Source organism: Jaculus jaculus, chromosome 11 (genome assembly GCF_020740685.1).
Source record: "Jaculus jaculus isolate mJacJac1 chromosome 11, mJacJac1.mat.Y.cur, whole genome shotgun sequence".
NCBI classification, from domain to species: domain Eukaryota; kingdom Metazoa; phylum Chordata; class Mammalia; order Rodentia; family Dipodidae; genus Jaculus; species Jaculus jaculus.
Window position 1 is genome coordinate 57,762,386 of NC_059112.1, and position 21,952 is coordinate 57,784,337.

Here is a 21,952-nt window from a genome sequence, read left to right on the forward strand (position 1 = left end):
GCTGGTGGGAACAAACGTTCAGATCCTGTAGCGGCCAGGGGCAAAGAGAACAAAATGGACTAAGAGCCACCAGCTCCAAAGATAAGTGACCAGCCTGGAGGGACAAGGGACTTGTCTCCCAGCAGTAACTACCACACACTCAGGCCGCTTCGGACTAGCTCAAGAGAGCTCCTAAAGAGAGCGTAGAGCCACCGGCGCTGCTCTCGCGGGAATTGGAGGCTCGAGCACGCAACGTGGGCGGGGCCGGAAGGAGGCGCGTTTCAAAGTGGTAATAGACGGTTTTCTTATCCAATAGCATTGGAAGTATGCCTCCTTAGGCGAGTAAGAGTGACAGCGGCCAATAGGATCTGTGAGAGGGCCGGGCCAACGCTTGCGGAGTGGAAGTGGGTTGCTTTGAGGCGGTGGAGTTCTGCTAGAGCAGGTCTCAGCGTCTTAGGAAGGTCCGTCTTTGCTTCAGCTTGTTGTGGCGCCTCCTGGTCCAAACCGGCTCCGAGTAAGCAGGCTTCGAAGAAAAGGGCGCGCCGTTGTCGGGGCAGCTTGGATGTGGGAACTCAGGTGGCTTTGTGGCCTGCAGAGGCCTTGGCGCTCGACGCGTTTCTACTCCGAAGCGCGAGCCGCGCCTCCCCGGGGCCTCGGGCCAGCTCTGCCGGTCCAGCCCCTCCGTGCGCGCGGGGTTGGGATCCGGGCCCGGCCCTGGCCCTGGCCCTGGCCCGGTGCACACGTCCAAAGTTGAGAGGCTTGGGTCGGGGGCTCGGCTGTGTGCGGCGGGCCGCGCCGGGCCGCGCCGCCGTCTTCCTGTGTGTAACCCACGAAGGGAACTTGCGGTTCTGGGAGGAGAGGGAGCGACTCACCGAAGGTTACGCTTAGGGCGGGGTGGAGGAAGCTTGGGAGGGAATACCTGGGCAAGGTTTCTGTTCCCTGAGGACGCCGTCGCCTTTGTGGTGGCGCCGCTGTCACGGGGCCTACGAGTTTGCCGGGACGCCCAGGCCGCTCGGGGACCCTTTCTGGCCCAACAGGGTGCTCTGAGGACGCTCACCGCCCCGACCTTGGATTCGAGTGGGGTTCCAGTTTCTAGGAGCACTTCCTATAGAGAAGCGTGTTGATGCGGGCTTGCAGCCAGCTCCGCGCCCCTCGCGTCTTTTCGCTGCCTGGGCGCACCCGTACACAAGTGTAGGGAAATGAATCTTCATTCTTAAACACCCGAAGAAATTTTCAGTGAGCGTTACTTGTACCTCTTTTGACCCTTCGATGGAGGAGGGAAGAGGCCAGACCTTGGCTAGCAGCTTTTCTGGGCGTTTCTGCTTTTGTCTTTTGCGACTTGTGTGGTGTTTCAGTATTGGCTTCTTTGGCACCAAGTTCCTGAAACGGACCTAGGGTCTCAGGTCTGCAATCTGGTTCTCCATTTAGGCTGCCCAAGTGGTTGGGAAGACTTAAGGCCCAAGGCCCATAAATGTTAGATGGTCTGTCCGAGGTCAGCCATTTAGTTGGGTACGGTTCTGGATTGCGTTTACGGAAATCTTTTTGTAGTCCTTGGTGGTTTGCTTTTTTAAAAATGTTTTAAAAATTATTTATTTGAGAGAGAAAGAAAAAGAGAATGGGCATGCCAAGGCCTCTAGCCCCAGCAAACAAACTCCAGACCCATGAGCCAACTTGTTTATCTGGCTTAAATGGGTACTGGGGAATCGAACCTGGGTCCTTTGGCTTTACAGGCAAACACCTTAACTGTTAAGCCATTTCACCAACCCTGGTTTGCCTTTTGATGGATGGTGAGACTTTGTTTAGGTTTATCTGTGAGTTTGATATGAAATGATTGGAAAGATGTGTTGGCTTTTGTGGCTCTTGAATCTGATCTTGCAATTCTGACTCAAAACAATTGTTTTAACAGTGTTTTTACCAACCTTTTCTTAAGTTACTACCTTTGTAATAAACTTCCCTGGACAGTGGTTTCTTGCTAATAGCCCTCTCTGTAATTTAAATGCCCACATATATTCAGTGTCTATCTACTGTATGTCATTTTGTGCTTTAAACATAAACTAAGCTCTCCTCCTCCCTGCCCCCAGGTAATGTCTCATTCTAGCCCAGACTGACCTGGAATTCACTATGTTAGTTCCTGACTGGCCTCCAACTACAGTGATCCTCCTACTTCTGCTTCCTAAGAGCTGGCTGGGATTAAAGACCACTACACCCAGTAAAACAAGGATTTTTTTTCTTTTTTGGTTTTTCGAGGTAGGGTTTCACTCTAGCTCAGGCTGACCTGGAACTCACTATGTAATCTCAGGGTGGCCTCGAACTCACTGCGATCATCCTACCTCTGCCTCCCAAGTGCTGGGATCAAAGGCGTGCGCCACCATACCCGGCAAAATAAGGATTTTTTTTTACTACCACTTTTGAGAATTCAGGAATTATATTAAGTACTGTAGTACCCAAAGAAGAAAGCTTGGCACACCAAAGACCTCAAAATAACAGCTTGGTGCTGGCCCTTTTGCAGCTGGGTGAGAATAGAGGAAATAAAAGTCCCTGCAGTTGAAAGATAGATGATGCTAGAAATGTGGCAAAAGAAGGATTGGGGGGAAAAAGGATTAGAAAAACACAAAGATGACATATTAAAAAGTCATTGGTGTGTCCTACGTTAAGGAGTTTGATTGTTCTATGGCCAAATGGACCTCATTTTCTGTTGCCAGCACCATTGGATTTGAAGATAGGAAATAACATGGTTAAAGTTGTGTTTATTGTTTTAGTCACTTCTTTGAGAAGGGTGTATACAAATGTGAATAAGACTAGTACTCTTCAGCTAGGCACAGAAAGAAAGCTCAGTTATTTGGGAGGTTGAGAGGTAGATTGCTTGAGTCCAGGAGTTCAAGGCCAGTTTGGGCAACACAACAAGAACTTGTCAAAAAAGTGAGGAGACTAGGCTTAGATTTTAGGATAAGCTAGGGAGAGAGGACCAAGACAAATGCCTAGAGATAAAATTAGGTATGGTGAATTGTGATATCATTAGCTCCATTAACAAAGGCCCATGGCCAGCAGTGTATACATCTACAAATTTCTGGAAAAAGTTTGGGATGCTACTCACAAAAATCTATGCACAAAATCATTGTTTCCAGTGCTGTATGCAAATGTCTTGTTTTTGTGTGTGACTAGAGTGTCTTATTTCAAAATGATTACTTGTTTCATTTGATTATTTTTTAAATATACTTACAGAGAGAAAGAGGCAGATAGAGACAGAGTGGTCACACCAGGGCCTCTAGCCACTGCAAACAAACTCAGACACATGCACTACCTTGTGCATCTGGATTTATGTGGGTACTGGGGAATTGAACCTGGGTCCTTTGGCTCGTCAGGCAAGTACCTTAAATGCTAAGCCCTTTTATATTTTTAAATTGTTTATCGAGGTAGGGTTTCACTCTAGTCTAGGCTGACCTGGAATTCACTATGTAGTCTCTGGCTGGCCTCAAACTCTTGGTCATCCTCCTACCTCTGCCTCCTAAGTGCTGGAATTACAAGCATACGCCACCACACCCATTTTATTTCTTTCTTATTTGTAAGCAGAGATAGAAGAGAGACAGAATGGGCAAGCCAGGGCCTTCAGATGCTGTACATGGACTTTAGATAGTTGCATGTGCCACTTTTGCATATGGCTTCATGTGGGGTACTAGGCAACTGAATTCCTGTTTTAGGCTCTCAGGTGAGCACCTTAACTCCAGCTCCTGTTTTCAAGAGAGCCAGGCCTCAGCATTTGAAATGGACAGGAAGATCAACTTGGAGGTTTTTTTTTTCCCAGGATCTCATTCTAGCCCAGACTGGCCTCAAACTCACAGTGATACTCCTACTTCTGCCTCTTGAGTGCTGGGATTATAGGTTTGTGCCACCATACCCAGCTCAATCTGGAAGTTTGTTTGTTTGTTTCTTTTTTTTTGTTTTGGTTTTTCAAGGCAGGCTCTCACTCTAGCTTGCTCAGGCTGACCTGGAATTCACTATGTAGTCCCAGGGTGGCCTCAGACTTGTGGCGATCCTCTTACCTGTGCCTCCTGAGTGCTGGGATTAAAGGTGTGCTCCACCCACCATGCCTTACATTTCTTTCTTTTTTTAAAAAAAATTATTTTATTTATTTATTTATTTATGAGAGAGAGAAAGAGGGAGGGAGAGAATGAAAATGGGTGTTCAAACGAACTCCAGTTGCATGTGCTACCTTGTGCATCTGGCTTTACGTGGGTTCTGGGGAATCCAACCTGGGTCCTTAGGCTTTGCAGAAGCTCCTTAACCACTGAGCCACCTCTCCAGTTTCTCAGTCTTGAGTTTTAAGGTCACCATTCCCTCCCTTCCCAATCATACCACCACCACCACCAAGTACAAGTGTTCTACCCCAAGTTGCTTCTGGTAAAGTATATGATCACAGTAACCAGAAAGTAACTAGTACAAGGGTCATAATAGAGATCAAGAAGATGCTTAAAAGGCTGGGAAGATGACTCTGGGTATGAGAGAAGGCAGAGCAACATTCCCTACTCTTTACTTTTTCCTTTTCAAATATTTTACTTATTTACATATATGTTTGAAAGGGGGAGAGAGAATGGGCACACCAGGACCTCCAGCCACTGCAAAGGAACCTCCCACATGCATTTGTCATTTTGTGCATCTGGCTTACATGGATACGGGGAATTGAACCTGGGTCCTTAGGCTTCCGAGGCAAGTGTCTTACTGATAGCCATCTCTCCAGCTCTCTTTACTTTATTGCTATGTGACAAGGTCTCATTAAGTTGCCAAGGTTAGCCTTGAGCTGATTTTTAGCAGGCCTTGAACTTGGTGGTCCTCTTGACTGAGCTTCCACAGTAGATTGGTTTACAGTCCTGTATCACCAGGTCCAGCAAGAATCCAGTTATTGTTCTAGAGATCCTTCCTAACAATTCAAAGAGTTGGTCTTAGGGCCTGGGAACTTTCCTTTTGCATCTCATGTCTTTCTTTACCCAACCTGTTATTAAATGTAGTTGCTCACTAGGGCAGCTTCCTTTGTAATCTGGATTAAAATTTGCTTCCTTTCTAAGTATCTTTGTGTGTGAGTGCCTGTACTAGTAATTATGTGTGTGTATGCAGATGCAAACTCATGGTCAGAGGAAGACCTCATGTGTCCTCTTCTGTCACAATTCTTTGAGACATAGCATCTCACTGAACCTGGAGCTTGACCATTCAGTCCTACTGGTCCTTCTAAGGTGTGGTCTCACCCTAACCCACGCTGGCCTTGAATTTACTCAGTAGTCTCAGACTGGTCTTGAACTCACAATGATCCCCTGCCTCTGCCTCCTGAGTGCTGGGATTAAAGGCATATACCACCATGCCTGGAACTTAAAAAAAATTTTGTTTGTTTTTTATTAAAAAATTTTTTTGGGGGGGCTGGAGGAATGGCTTAGCGGTTAGGGCATTTGCCTGTGAAGCCAAGGACTATGGTTCGATTCCCCAGGAGCCACGTAAGCCAGATGCACAAGGTGTCGCATGTGTCTGGAGTTTAAGAAAAAAAAATTTTTTTTTTGGAGCCATGGGTGGTGACGCATGCTTAATCCTAGCACTCAGGAGGCAGAGGTAGGATTGCCGTGAGTTTGAGGCCACCCTAAGACTACATAGTGAGTTCCAGGTCAGCCTGGGCCAGAGTGAGATGCTACCTCAAAAAACAAAATAATAATAATTTTATTTTGAAGCTGGGTGTGGTGACACACGTCTTCAATCCCAACAGTTGGAGGTATCACTGAGTTCAAGGCCACCCTGAGACTTTATAGTGAATTCCAGGTCAGCCTGAGCTAGAATGAGACCTTACCTTGAAAAATAAACAAACAAAAAATTTTTTGGGGGGGTTGGCTCTTTTTAATTTGTTTTTGTTTATTTTTATTTATTTGAGAGCGACAGATAGAATGAGGGGGAGAGAGAGAGAGAGAGAGGGGGGGGGGGGAGAATGGGCACACCAGGACCTCCAGCTGCTGCAAACGAACTCCAGACGCATGCACCCCTTTGTGCATCTGGCTAACGTGGGTCCTGGGGAATTGAGTCTCAAACCAGGTTTTTAGGCTTGGCTTCACAGGTAAGCCCTTAACCGCTAAGCCATCTCTCCAGCCCAGGTTTGGCTTTTTGAGACAGGGTCTCACTCTAACTTAGGCTGACCTGGAATTCACTGTATTTCAGGGTGGCCTCCAACTCACAGGAGATCCTCCTACCTCTGCCTCTTGAGTGCTGAGATTAAAGGCGTGCCCCACCATGCCCAGCCTGGGATTTTTTTTTTTTAATTTTTTTTATTTATTTGAGAGCGGCAGACACAGAGAGAAAGACAGAGGGAGAGGGAGAGAATGGGTGCGCCAGGACTTACAGCCTCTGCAAACGAACTCCAGATGCGTGCGCCCCCTTGTGCATCTGGCTAACGTGGGTCCTGGGGAACCGAGCCTCGAACCGGGGTCCTTAGGCTTCACAGGCAAGCGTTTAACCGCTAAGCCATCTCTCCAGACCAGATTTTTTTTTTTTTAATTGGCTTTTTCCTGGTAAGGTTTCACTGTAGCCCAGGCTAACTTGGAATTCACTATGTATTCTTAGGGTAGTCTCGAACTCCTGGCATTCCTCCTACCTCTACCTCCCAAGTTCTAGGATTAAAGGTATGTGCTACCACGCCTGGCAAAATTACATATATTTATTTATTTATGAGAGAGAGACACACACATGGCAGTGCCTCCAGCCATTACTAATTCACTCCAGACACTTGTGCCACATTGTGCATCTGGCTTACTTGGGTCCTGGGAAATCGAACTTCAGTCGTTTGGCTTTGTAGGCAAGCATGTTCCTTAAGCACTAAGCCATCTCTCGAGCCCCTATTTTAATTTTTTACATGGGTGCTGAGGATGGAATTCAGGCCTTCATACTTGCTTGTACTGCCTTCTCTCATACCCACAAAGTCATCTTCCCAGCCTTTTAAGCATCTTCTTGATCTCTATTATGACCCTTGTATTAGTTACTTTCTGGTTACTGTGATCATATACTTTACCAGAAGCAACTTGGGGAAGAAAAAGGGTTACTTTCAGCTAACCGTTTCAAGGGGAAGTTTTCACTGGTTAAAATACCGGAAAGAGAACAAACAGAACGTGGGGCAGGGCTATAAAACCTCAAGGCCTAGAGGGCTGGAGAGATGGTTTAGTGGTTAAGGTACTTGCCTGCAAAGCCAAAGGAACCAGGTTCGATTCCCCAGGACCCACGTAAGCCAGGTGGCACATGTGTCTGGAGTTTGTTTGCTGTGGCTTAGAGGCCCTGGCATGCATATTCTCTCCCTCTCTATCTACTTCTCTCTCTTTCTCTCAAATAAAAAACAAAAAACAAAAAACCTCAAGGCCTAATCCCAGTGACCTACTTCCTCTAGCAAGACTCCACCTTCTAAAGGTTTCACAACCAGTGCCACTAGCTGGGAACCCACTGTGCAAATGAGTATGGGGAACAGTTTTCAAACAACAGGACCCTTAATTCCTACAAGTTGAAAGTAGTTACTTTTAACCCCTAATCTTCCATGATGATCTTCTGTTTGTAACTTTCTTTTTGTTTCCTGATAGCAGCTATAATTCTACTTACATTTTAAGGCCACATTTTCTCCATCTCTGAAATTATTTTATTTTATTTACTTTAGAAAGAAAGAGGCACACATGCACCACCTTCTGCATCTGGCTTACGTGGGTACTGGGGGAATCAAACCTGGGTCCTTAGGCTTTGTAGTCAAGTGCTTTAACTTGTAAGCCAGCTCTCCATCCCCTGAAATTCTTTTTATTGTCTCTTTAAAATTTTCTTTATTTGAGAGAGGAGAGAATGGATGCACCAGGGACTCTAGCCACTGCAAATGAACTCCAGACACTTGTGCCACCTTGTGCATCTGGTTTATGTGGGTCCTGAGGAATGGAACCTGGGTCCTTTGGATTTGCAGGCAAGTGCCTTAACTGCTAAGCCATCCGTCCAGTCTGTGAGATGGATTTTGTAAGGAAAACATACCTTTTTTTAAAAAAATAAATTTTGTTTATTTACATTATTTATTTGAGAAACAGAGATAGTGGCAGAGAGCGAGAGCGAGCCAGGGCCTTCGGCCGCTGCAAACAGACAGACATATGCTCTACCTTGTGCATCTGGCTTATGTGGGCACTAAGGAATTGGGGCCTGGGTCCTTTGGCTTAGCAGGCAAGCACCTTAACCACTAAGCCATCTCTCCAGACCAAGTAAAAATAATTAAAAAATTGCTGGGCATGGTGGCGCATGCTTTTAATACCAGCACTCGGGAGGCAGAGGTAGGAGGATTGCTGTGAGTTCAAGGCCACCCTGAGACTACAAAGTTAATTCCAGGTCAGCCTGGGCCAGAATGAGACCCTATCTTGGAAAAGCAATAATAATAACAATAGTTTAAAAAATAAATTACAAGCCAGGTGTGGAGGCACATGCCTTTAATCCCAGCATTTGGGAGGCAGTGGTAGGGGATTGCCATGGGTTCGAGGCCACCCTGAGACTACATAGTGAATTCTAGGTCAGCCTGGGCTAGAGATTGGGAACCTACCTCAAAATAAATAAGTAAATAAATTATAGCTGAGTATGGTGGCACATGCCGTTAATCCCCACAGAGTTAGGAGGATGTCTGCAAGTACAAGGCCAACTTGGAACTACAAAGAGAGTTCCAGGTGAGACTGGGCTAGAGGGAGACCCTACCTAAAAAAAAAAAAAATAAATAAATAAAATAAAAGCTGGGTGTGGTGGCACACGCTTTAATCCCAGCACTTGGGAGGCAGAGGTAGGCGGACCGCCATGAACTTGAGACAACATAGTGAATTCCAGGTTAGCCTGAGCTAAAGTGAGACCCTACCTCGAGAAAACAAAATACACTACAGGAATGGGAAAGATTGTTCACTGGTTAAAGCCACTTGCTTGCAAAGCCTGCTCATTGAAGTTTGATTCCCCAGAACTCACATAAAGCCAGAAACAGGGCTGGAGAGAAGGTTTAGCTGTTAAAGTGCTTGCCTGTGAAGCCTAATGACCCATGTTCGACTCCCCAGATGCCACATAAGCTAGACACACAAGGTGACCCATACGCAAGGTGGCACATGCATCTGTAGTTTGCATGGCTAGAGGCCCTGGTCTGCCAATTCTGTCTCTCTCTTATCTGCCTCTTTCTCTCTCATAAAAAATACAGAAATTTCAATCTCCGGCTTAGATGGCTCAGCAGTTGAAGGTGCTTACTTGCAAGCCTACCAGCTGGGGTTCAGTTCCCCATTACCCACTTAGAGCGAGATGCACAAGGCAGCACATGCATCTGGTGTTTATTTGTAGTGGCAGGAGGCCCTGGCATGCCTCTTCATTTTCTCCCCCTCTCACTCCCTCCACTTTCTGCTTATAAATAAATAAAATCAAAATATTCTATTAACAAAATAAAGCCAGAAACATAAAGTGGCACATGTGTCTGTCTGGAGTTCATTTGCATTGGTGCTGTGGCATATATTTGTTTGATTTTATAAGGTAGGGTCTTCTATCCCAAGCTAACCTGGAATTCACTTTGTAGTCTCAGAGTGAATTCACAGTGATCCTCCTACCTTTGCTTCCCAAGTGCTGGGATTAAAGGCATGTGCCACCACACCTGGCTTACCTGGCTTCACACAGCTCTTGATAGAAACTTGAGAGTACATTCTAATGCCTTAAAAGAGGTCAGAAGCCTAAACTTGAAAATTGGAAAAGATTTTTGCCACCTAATCCGATCCTTTCTCTTTATAAATAAGAAAGGTGATGGCCAAAGAGGAAGCATGGCTGCCCTGAACACATACCTTTAATTGCAAATGAAGTCAATAGGCTAAGGAGTAGGTTGGGATGGGTGGCTGTCTCTATATTGTAACAATATTAACTATGAGAAGAGTCAGCAACAGGATGTAGACTGCTGAGAATGGAGACTATCTGTTGAGAATGAGCTGTCTTGCAGTAAAAATCTATCTTCTGGCTTTTGTCTCATAATAGCAAGACTGCCTCAGGCACAGTGGAGAGACATTAGGATCCTTTTCCCTATCCTGCTTGATCAAACTCAAAATCCATTTTCTTTTACCAGTTTCCTTTTTTCTTTTGAGAGACAGTGTTATGTAACTCAGGTTGGCCTGGTAGAGGGGGTATGTAATCTAAGCTCAGAGCAATATGAAAGCTAGGGACTAGGAGAATCCTCACTCAAGCTATATGCAGCAATAAAAAAGATACTCTACCTCACACAAGGTAGAAGGTTAGGACTGACACTTGGGACTGTCTTCTGACCTCCACACATGTGTACATGCAGAACTTGAGTTGCAAGAGAGAAGAGCCTGTAAATCCAAGCAAGACACACAAAAAGGCACCACACACACAAAGGAATGGCTTAGTTGAAGGGTTCTGGGGCAATGCTATTTGAAAAGTATGCTATAGTAATGTGGATTTGAGGTGTGGGTACTAGGGGGCCATTAGCTCAGCTGCTCCCTGCTGGTATAGTTTAGAGAATCTGATTTGAAAGCTGCTGGCACCCACCCCTGCCCATCAAAGTTCCAATCCACATATTTCCTGCTACCTCAATTGACCAGTGATTGTGGACACTATAGAAACAGACTTCCTAGCTGACCTCATAGCTGACTTCATGCTCAGATCCTAGTAACTCTGAAGCAGCCAGCATATGTGCTTGCCTTCTCTCTTACAACGTGTGTGTATATGTATATATATGTGTGTGTGTGTATATATATACACACACACACATATATGTGTGCATATGTGTGTGTGTGTGTGTGTGTGTGTGTGTATATATATATATATATATATATATATATATATATGTATTTTTTTTTTTTTTTTTGGTTTTTGAGGTAGGGTCTCTCACTCTAGCTCAGGCTGACCTGGAATTCACTATGTAGTCTCAGGGTGGCCTTGAACTCCTGTCAATCTTCCTACCTCTGCCTCCTGAGTGCTGGGATTAAAGGTGTGCGCCATCATGCCGGATATGGCTTTATCGTCTTATGGTTAACTGACTGAGACCTGGAGAAGGATGGCTTCTGGTATCTCAGGTAGATTTGCCTTTGATGTCTTTGTTTTGTTCTGTTCTGGAAGAGTGATTTAGGATTTTTTTCATTATCTGTAACCCTTCATCCTGGTAGTCGTTACCTCATTTGGCCCTTTTGCATTGGTGCTTGTTTGGCTGTGGCCCAATTGCTGGTAGTGGCTTCTTCATTTAGTGTGCTACTTTCCAGCAGTAACAAATTCTTACAGTCACTGCAGGAAATTTAGGGGAAACCAATGCTTAAAATTCCTAAGCCACCTTTAAGGAAGTGAAGGATGCCTCCCCAATGTGCTTCTACCTACTTTATTCAGTCTCCTTTCAATCCTCCTTGAAGTAGAAATGGTTGTGATGTGTGTGTGTGCGCGCGCGCGCATGCGCATGCATGCATGCATGTGTTAATCTCATTGAACCAGGCTGGCCTCAGACTCACTGTGCAGTGAAGGATAACCCTGAACACCTAATCCTGCCTTTACATTACAAGTGATGGAATTACATTTTTGTGCCACCAGGCCAAAAGATTAGCTTTCTATATTTCATGATTTTTTTTCCTTGCTGACAAACTGGGGCATTTGTTCCAGCTCCTCTTGGGGTTGAGGCTTGCATTATTTTCTTAAAAAAAATTTTGGGGCTGGATTGACAGCATAGTGGTTAAGGCCCTTGCTTGCAAAGCCTAAGGACCCAGGTTTGATTCCCCAGTACCCTCGTAAAGCCAGATGCACAAAGTGGAGCATGCTTCTGAAGCTCGTTTGCAGTGGCTAGAGGCCCTGGCATGCCATTCTCTCTCTCTCTCTCTCTCTCTCTCTCTCTGTCTCTCTTTTTCTTTCTTTCTTTCTGCTTGCAAATAAATAATATGAAAAGTTTATTTCTTTGCATGCATATGTATGTAGGTGTGCCAGGCCCTCTTGCTGCTGCAAACAACACTTGCACCACTTTTTGCATCTGGCTTATGTGGGTGGCTGGGGAGTTGCAGGTAGTTGCAGTTGCTTTCTTGTTGCTGGGTTAAGTACCTGACCAAAAGCAGCTAATGGGAAGAAAATTTTCATTTTGGCTTACTGTTTTGAGAAGCATCATGCTGACAGTGGAAAGCATGGCATGAGCACAGGCTGGACATCACCTCTGCCACAGCAGGTAGAAGACAGCATCAGTAAAGAGAGTGAGCCAGGGGGAGCTGTTGATAACACCCCTAAGCCCACTCCAACACACTTCCTCCAGCAAGACTCCACCTTCCAAATTGCCTCCAGCTGGGGACCAAATAGTCAGAAAACACAAATTTATGGAGGACATCTGATTAAAACTACACACCAGTGGCTGGGGAAATGGCTTAGCGGTTAAGGTGTTTTCCTGCGAAACCTAATGACCCCTGTTCAATTCTCCAGGACCCATGTAAGCCAGATGTACAAGGGGGTACATGCATCTGGAGTTCTTTGCAGTGGCTAGAGGCCCTTGCATGCCCATTCTCCCTCTCTCTCTCTCTCTCTCTCTCTCTCTCTCTCTCTCTCTTCTTGTCTCTTGCAAATAAGTAAATAAGATATTTAAAAATAACACACCTCACACCAGGTGTAGGCTTTGTAAGTAAATGTCTTAACTACTGAGCTATCTTCCCAACCCCCTGCTTTTATTTTTTATTACACTTTATTTTTTTTAATTTTTTTTAATTTCGAGGGGTCTCTATATGGTCTGTAGTCTAAACTGACCTGGAACTCAGTCTGTAGTTCCTTTCTGGTCTCACAGTAATCTTCCTACTTCCCTCTTTGAGTGCTGGGATTAAAGACTTGTGTCACTATACCTAGTTAATTTTTATTTATGAGAGAGAATTGGCGTGCCAGGGTCTCCAACCACTGTAGTTGAACTCTCAGAGGCATATGCCCCTTGTGCATCTGGCTTATGTGGCGTCTGGTGAATTGAACTTGGGTTCTTAGGCTTCACAGGCAAGCATCTTAACTGCTAAGCTGTCTCTCCAGCCCCTAACTTTTTATTTTATTTAATAGCACTCATGTTTGTAAGTACTACAATTTCTTTCTTTCTTTTTTGGTTTTGCGAGGTAGGGTTTCACTCTAGCCCAAGCTGACCTGGAATTCTCAGGGTGGCCTTGAACTCAAAAGGATCCTTCTACCTTTGCCCATTTAATTTCTTTTCTTTCTTTCTTTGTTTAGTTTTTTACAAGTTTTTTTTTTATTGGACTGAAGAGATTGCTTAGTGGTTCAAGTGGCTGGAGGCTCTTGTGCACCCATTGCTTATCTGTCTGCCTCTTTCTCTCCCCTTCCCTGGCTCTCTCTTAAATAAATAAAATTAAACTGTTTATTTATTTATTTTGTTTTTCGAGGTAGAGTCTCACTGTAGCCCAGGCTGACCTGGAATTCACAATGGAGTCTCAGGGTGCCCTCAAACTCATGGCAATCCTCCTACCTCTGCCTCCCGAGTGCTGGGATTGAAGGTGTGCGTCACCATGCCCAGCTTAAAATATTTATTTTTTAATTATTTATTGATTAAAAAAAAGCAACAGGCTGGCAGGTTTTTTTTTTTTTTGTGGTGGTGGTGGTGGTGTTACTGGACACAGGGTCTCACACATACTAGGTAAGTACTTTACCACTGATCTCTATCCTCAGCCCTCTTTTTGTGTGTTTTATTTATTTGTCTATTGTTTTTAGGTAAGGTATCCCTAACCCTAGCTTTAACTTAAAGTCTCAGGCTGGCCTTGAACTTTCTATCTTTCTGCTGGGATTACAGACCTTCCTCCCCACTCTAGTAGGAATTGAACTCTAGGTCTGTTCTATGTTGTAGGCAAGTATTTACACTGAGCTTTTTTTTTCTTTTTTCTCTTTTATTTTTTAAAAATATTTTTGAAGATTAAAAAAATATTTTACTATTTATGAGAGGAGGAGAGGGAGAATATGGGCGTGTCAGGGCCTCTAGCTACTGCCAATGAACTCCAGATGCATGTGCCAACCATGTGCATTTAGCTCACATGGGCTCTGGGGAATTGAAATTGGGTACATAGGCTTCACAGGCAAGTATCTTAACCACTAAGCCATCTGTCCAGCTCTAAAATTTATTTATTTGAAAGAGAAGATGAGTATGGGCACATCATGGTCTCCTGCCACTGCACATGGAAGTCCTGATGCATACATCAAATGCATCTGGTTTTATGTGGGTACTTGGGGAATTGAACCTGAGATCATCATGCTGTGCAAGCAAGAGCCTTTACTGAGCCATCTCTCTAGTCCCTCCCCCTCTTTTTTCCCCTTTTAAAAAAATTTACTTGAAAGTCCTTTATTTTTAAAACAGGGACTTAATAATTAGGTTGCCACTATTGGTCATTTTTTAAAAAGATTTTTATTTATTAGAGTCAGAGAAAGAGGGAGGGAGGGAAGGAGGGAGGGGGGGAGAGAGAGAGAGAGAGAGAGAGAGAGAGAGGGAGGGAGGGAGGGAGGGAGAAGATGGGCATGCCAGGGCCTCTAACCACTACAGATGAACTCCAGATACATGTGCCACCATGTGCATCTGGCTTACATGGGACCTGGAGAATCAAACCTGGGTTCTTTGGCTTTGCAAGCAAGTGCCTTAACTGCTAAGCCATCTCTCCAGCCCTATTGGTCATTTTTAATTTTTTTGTTTACTTTTATTTATTTATTTGAGAGTGACAGACAGAGGCAGATAGAGAGAATGGGCCCACCAGGGCCTATAGCCACTGCAAATGAACTCCAGACACGTGCATCCCCTTCTACATTTGGCTAATGTGGGTCCTGGGGAATGGAGCCTCAAACTGGGGTCCTTAGGCTTCACAGGTAAGCACGTAGCCACTAAACCATCTCTCCAGTCCACCTATTGGTCATTTTTAGTGTTCATGTTTAGTGCCCAAGAGAGCAGGTTGTACTGGGCAGTGGACATTGGCAATATCCTGGATATTTTTTGACATTGTTTCCAAGAGCAGTTGGATTGTACACAACAGCACTCTTCCCCAGTGCTCTTTAACGACTGAGCCATTTCTCTAGCCCAACTTACTGTACTTATATTTTAAGAGTCTCATGCTATACCAATGGAGCTAGCTGAATGGTCTCTGTACTTATTATTATTTTAATATTTATTTGAGAGAGAGAAAAAGAGGCAGATAAGAGAATAGGCACTCTTGAGCCTCAAGCCACTGAAAACAAATTCAGAGGCATGTGCTACCTTGTGCATCTGGCTTATGTGGGTACTGGGGAATTGAACCTGGGTCCTTAGGCTTCCCAGGCAAGCACCTTAATTGCTAAGCCATCTCTCCAGTCCCATACTTAAAAAAAGTATTTATTTACTTATTTAAGACAAAGAGAATGGGCATGCCAGGTTGAAAACAATCTCCAGATGCATGCATCACTTCGTGCATCTGCTTTTATGTGGGTTCTGGGGAATTAACCCAGGGCTAGTAGGCTTTGCAAGCAAGTGCCTTTTACAGCTGCACAAGGTACATAAGGTGGCCCATGCCTCTGGAGTTCATCTGCAGCAGCTGATGGTCCTGGCATGCCCATTCTCTCTTACTCTGTCTGTCTGTCTCTCTCTACTTGCAAATAAATAAATATTTTTAAAATGTGGCTGGGGGCTAGAGGGATGGCTTAGCAGTTAAGGTGTTAGCCTGTGAAGTCTAAGGACCCAGGTTCAGTTCCCCAGTCCCCATGAAGTGAGATGCATAAGGGGACACATACATTTGGAGTTCATTTGCAGTGGCTACAAACCCTGGTGTGCCCATTCTATTTGCCTTTCTTTCTCTCTCAAAATAATAAATATAGCCAGGCGTGGTGGTTCACACCTTTAATCCCAGCACTCAGGAAGCAGAGGTAGGAGGATTGCCATGAGTTTGAGGCCTCCCTGAGACTACATAGTGAATTCCAGGTCGGCCTGGGCCAGAGTGAGACTACCTCTGGGGGGGAATATGTGTGTGTGTGTGTGTGTGTGTGTGTGTTTGTGTGTGTGTGTGTGTGTGTGAATAAAAATGTGGCTGGCCATGGCGGCATACACCTTTAATCTTAGGTAGGAGGATTGCTGTAAGTTTAAGGCCAATTTGAGACTACATAGTGAATTTCAGGGCTTGAGCAATACCCTACCTTGAAAAACCAAAGAAAATGGGGGAGTGGCTGTATGTGTGTCAGTAGCCCAAGCTCCAAGGAGGATGGAGACAGGAAGATCACTGGGTTTGCTTAAAAACTGGTGTATCGGGCTGGATAGGTGGAGCTTAGCAGTTAAGATACTTGTCTACAAAGCCAAAGGACCCAGGTTCTATTTCCCCAGGATCCACATAAGCCAGATGCACAAGGTGGCACATGTGACTGGACCTTATTTGCAGCTGCTAGAGGTCCTGGTATATCCATTCTCTCTCTCTCCCTCTCTGTTTCAAATAAATAAATAAAAATAACTTTTAAAAAGTTACATCTAGGGCAGCAAAATTATAGAGGACACCTGGTGTCCTCCCTGGCGTCTGCATACATACATATGCCACACACAGAAAGAGAAAGAAGGGCTGGGTGTGGTGGTGCATGCCTTTAATCAATCCCAGCACATGGGAGGCAGAGGTAGGAGGATCACTGTAAATTCCAGGTCACCTAAGATTACATAGTGAATTCCAGGTCAGCCTGGGCTAGAGTGAGGCCCTACCTTGAATGACAAAAAAAGAGAAAGAGAAGAAAAAAAGTGGGAGGGAAGGAAGGGGGGTAAGGGGACAGAAAGATAACTGAGCCAGGCAGTCCAGCCAGTGCCCAGTCACTGTTAGATTGGTATTTCTTTAATGGAGGTTTGTAGGAATTTTAGCTTCTCCCTTTTATTTATTTTGGACGTGTGTTCTGCCCCGGCCAGCGGGGAGTTGAACAGGGACTCGAGGAGAAGCTAACCTGGGTGGGAAAAGGCAAACAGACACAAGAAGGAGACCATGCTAGGTGTTTGTCAAGGCCTCGAGAGTTTATTCTTACATGTAGGTTTATATAGGGTTGTAGGGGGAAGGGGACGTGGTTAGGGCAAAGATCACAGAGTTACTGGTTAAATTGCAATGACTTTGTTTCTTCATCAGCTACTGGCAGGCTGGGGGAGTGTTTAGCCAGATGTACGATCCCATTGTTTTTGGTAGTTGAATATTAGGTGAGGAAGTAGAAATGGACCCTGAGCCTTGGAAGGTGTGACAGAGATACTTAAATGCTGAACACTCCTCTGTCACTGCTTACCAGCACCATGATGCCTTCTGAGTCATCTCAAGGCCACTGACATCTGAAAAGAGAAGCTTCTCTAACCAAAAGTGAGAGTAGCATTAATATAACGGTATGAACATTAAGAGAAGTGCTTACTGGGCAGTTTGGTGAGCATAGTATATACATATATCCAAACAGCAGCATCCCTAGGTTTCATGACTACCCTTGGTTGTAGGTTTTCAGTATCCCTCCCATAATAGACATACCCCTATTGTATCTGGTGGCTCATTTGGCCTGGCTGGCCAAATATAAAGCTTGCATTGTCCACTGTTGGGTATTTTCACTGGTGATTTCTCTCTCTCCCATTGAACTGCATGCGGTGTGGCTTTTTCAGGTTTCTGTCAGCGGGTCTACATGGAGGAAGGAGGTTATCAGCTCAGCCCCAACAGGATTTCTCAGTGACCTTGCAGCCCAAGTATGTGGAGTCTTCAGCAATAGGGTTTTACCATCTATTCCCGGTGGGAAACCAATGGCCTGTAATGTTTTGGGGGCATGAGGGACCTTCCTGGCCAACAACTCACTGGAAGGTAGTCCATCCCTGGCACTGAAAATTTTCTAGTAACAGTCTATGGCTCCTGAGTGTTCCATTGTATAGTGAGGACTATTTTGTAGTTGATAAAATGAGTCTCCTGTATAACCATAAGAAAGTGCACAGTTAGGGTTAGGATTGCTTGATCTTCATGGGTACAATCAGAGCCAAGAAAATTTGTTCTTTAATTATTCTTCAAGTTTTTTTAGTTTCATTTTGTTTGTCATTTATTTTTATTGTGTTTTTAATAGAGAAATACATTATCTGTTTTTAAAATAGTACTTGAAAATACAAGGAGTACAGATGTGATAGAACAAAGCAAACTCCAGCCAGGAGACACTACGTACATCACATGAAAAAATAGTCTGATAGTCAGGTAATAAAAACTAGACTTAAAAAAGTCCCAAGTTTCCAGCTTGGTAAAACAGGTACAAGCACACAGAGCATTTTAATAAACTAATTTTCCCAATGCATAAACAAATGACAGGACAAAATCTGTGCCTGGTACTTTGCAACCAAACACCATAGTATTCAAAATGCAGAAACTGTGTACTTTTCACCTGTTTATTAATACGGCAGAAGGGCTAGGTGACTTGCACAGGGCAAAGATGTGAGAAACACAAACACTGTATCCTAGATACCAGAAAGTCTCAACTGTATAGCTTAAAAGGACGAAGACTACATTCCAATCAATCTAGGACAGGAAATGTTTAAATAATTGTAGCTTAACATGAAGGAAATGGGCACAGTAAAAAGGAACCCAGTTTGGAGGGATGAAGATAGAGCCAGGCTACTTGGAAGACCTATCTAGTTGGCTGTGTCCTGCTTAAGAAAGACTATGCTGTGTTCATTGACATCTGTTGGCTCCAACACATGGGCATATATGCTGCTGTTTATTAAAAATGTTCTTTTCACTTCCTTAAAACATTCCTAGTATGTGGTAAAAGAGCAGAATAATTAAGAGTAGAAGATAATAGACCAGATGTCGAATGCTTTGTAGCAATTTCTGTATGATCGTGTAGGTAAAATCTACTAATGAATTTTGACAAGTGGTTAAAAAATAAAAACTGGTTTAAAATTCTTGGATAAAATGCCTTTTTGCCTACACATTTAAAATTGGAAATTGGCTTCCTTATCAAACAGACAATTTGTGGTATATAATGTTTGGTAGAGAGAGATCAAATGGCTATCCAAGATCAGAAACGATTTTCATATATATAATGTTTTACATTAGTGATGCATTTTATGGTTTTTTCCTTTTTCTTTTTTGTTAGGAACTAGAAGTAATTTTGGATTTTTAAACTTGGTGAATTTTAGTGTCTTTTTATTTTCCTGAAGAGGTTTCTTTACTATTAATCTTAAAGGTAGATGCCATTGTGCAGTAATGTACTTAAGAGAAAGCACAACAGTACATGTACCTCAGTTCCCCTGAGACAGCTGCACCCTTTAAAAGGAAATGTCAACCCTTAGGGCATATACTTGACATCAAAATGATAATTAATACGTCTTTGCTTTTAGTGGGACATGATCAAGCAATGATACATTGGTTTTATCTTTTGGAGAGTGTATAATCAGTGATTAGATATTTTCTTTGAGCTAACTGAGCTCCATGTTCTCTTGTCCTCAATCATCTGTCGTGAAATGAAATGCCCTTTGCCTCCACCCTCTTCAGTGTTTGCACACAGTATGCTCGAGAATGGTGTGAAACTCAGTTTTTTGACTGCATGGCATATTTCTTTGATGTTTTTTGTAGGTTGTCATAGACTGTCTCTGACTTTCAGTGGATAACTGTATCAGATCTTGCTGCCTTTGTATGGTTTGAGGATTCTGTTGGTCTTGAGGCTAGTCTAAACCAAGAACTTCTTAGAATATCTCCTTGGACTTTGTTCTTTTTCTGTTTTTCCTTTTAGCTTCCCTTCACTTTTCCTCTTCCCTCCCCTCCTTCCCTGCTTCCCTCCATCCCTCCCTCCTTCCTGTTTTGTTTTGTTTGTTTGTTTTCTGAGGTAGGGTCTCACTTTAGCTCAGCTAATCTAGAACTCACAGTGTAGTCAGGGTGGCCTTGAACTCAGGGCGATTCTCCTACCTCTGCTTCCCAAGTGCTGGGATTAAAGGGCCTGTGCCACCATGCCTGGCTGTGTCACATTCTTATTAGAGTTGGTTTGGGGGATGGGGTCTAGACGTTGGAAAAATATAAACGTCTGACAGTCATAGAATGATAAAGTAGACCACTTGGGAAGCAGAGGTAGGAGGATCACTGTGAGTTGGAGGGCACCCTGAGACTACATAGTCAATTCCAGGTCAGCCTGGGATACTTTAGTGAAACCCTACTTCATAAGAACAACAACAACAAAAAATGTATAAGAGCATAGAAAGTCCTAAAGCTTTCCTGCTTTATTTCTGTTAGTCACCTCTTTTTCTTGTATTCTGTCATTACCTCTGAACCAAGCAGCTTTCTCATTATCTGGGTTATTCTGAGACTTTCCTGGTTTACATTCTAACTTACTCAGTCTCCTGTCTCATAGGATGCAGGTGTAGATGCTGGTCTCAGCTTATCCTGTCTGCCTTTCTTCCTCTACTCATCCCACACACCCTATTTTCTTGATTAACTCATCCTACCACTTTAGGCCTCATATGCAGTACAGTCTCCTGGGGACCCCAGGTTTATCTTCATTGCAGTTTGGTCATGGAGTGTGCGCCTTCGCTGTGCTCTTCCTTGGTCCTACTTAATCCAAGTTTCTACATCAAGCTCACTTGGCTTTTTATTTCTCTCAGCTTACCTGTAGCAAGTGTTCATTGCTGCTTCCTCCTTGTTTCTGAGTGAATATCCAGGTTCTTCTATCTTTGTTTCTGGCTCTTACTGTTGCTTCTATTGGCTATTTTTAAAATCTACATGCCTTCCCAAATTCTTATATATTCTGAAATTTGTATCTTGCCTTGGTTTCCTCTCTTGAGTTTTCCAGGGACATTCTACCTAGAGTTCTCACATCCAGTTTACATATATATATATATATATATATATATGTATGTATGTATGTATGTATGTATGTATGTATGTATGTATATATATATGCATATGTATATGTGTATGTGTATGTATATGTGTATATATATATATATACACACACACATACATACACACACATTTTATTTTACTGATTTAAAAAAATATATTTTGGGCTGGAGAGATGGCTTAGCGGTTAAGCGCTTGCCTGTGAAGCCTAAGGACCCCGGTTCGAGGCTCGGTTCCCCAGGTTCCACGTTAGCCAGATGCACAAGGGGGCGCACGCGTCTGGAGTTCGTTTGCAGAGGCTGGAAGCCCTGGCGCGCCCATTCTCTCTCTCTCTCCCTCTATCTGTCTTTCTCTCTGTGTCAGTCGCTCTCAAATAAATAAATAAATAAATTTAAAAAAAAAAATAAAATAAAAAAATATATTTTATTGATTTATTTGAGAAGGGGAGAAGAGGCAGATAGGGAGAAAGAGAGAATGGGCATGCCAGGGCCTCCAGCTACTGTAAACAAACTCCAGACACATGTGCCTCCTTGTGCATCTGGCTTATGTGGGTCCTGGGGAATCGACCTTAGCTTCGTGGGCAAACACCTTAACTGCTAAGCCATTTCCCCAGCCCATTATTTTACTTTTTTTTTTTTTTTTATGTGTGTGTGTGTGTGTTGGTGCGGGGGAGGACAGGGGCCAGAGAGAGAGAATGAGAATGAATATGGGTGCTCCAGGGCCTCCAGCCAATGCAAACAAACTCCAGATGCATGCGACACTTTGTGTATCTGGTTTTACTCAGATACTGAGGATTTGAACAGGGCTGTTAGTTTTTACAGGCAAGCTCCTTAACTGCTGAGCAATCTCTCCAGCCCCCACATCCCGTGTTTCTAACATTAAAAACTACACTCAGCACCTATTGATTTTTCTGCCTTCCCCCCTTCCCTCTTCATTGCTTGTATTTTTATTTATTTATTTTGTTGGTTTGTGGTGAGGTGGAGTATGTGTATGCATGTGCCAGATGACAACCTCATGTGTCATTCCTCAGGTGCAGTCCACCTTTTTCGTGTCAGGGTCTCTCAGTTGCCTATAGCTTGCCAGTTAGGCTAGACTAACTGGCCTGTGACTATGTCTCCACCTTCCCAGCACAGAAAGTATACGTGAACACTGCCATACCC

At 43.9% G+C, this 21,952-nt stretch overlaps 1 protein-coding gene across 2 annotated transcripts in view; it reads left to right on the top strand.

Annotated features, from left to right (window-relative positions):
- Window positions 1-361: 361 nt before the first annotated feature.
- The window catches only part of Rnf4 (ring finger protein 4), a 44,282-nt gene continuing 22,691 nt past the window's right edge, over window positions 362-21,952 (top strand). The window contains exon 1 of one of the 2 annotated variants that reach the window (XM_045130268.1): window positions 362-440. The gene's annotated coding sequence lies outside the window, so the exon portion shown is untranslated. Of the gene's footprint in view, window positions 494-21,952 lie in introns of both variants that reach the window. The other variant, XM_045130267.1, reaches the window with a different exon arrangement.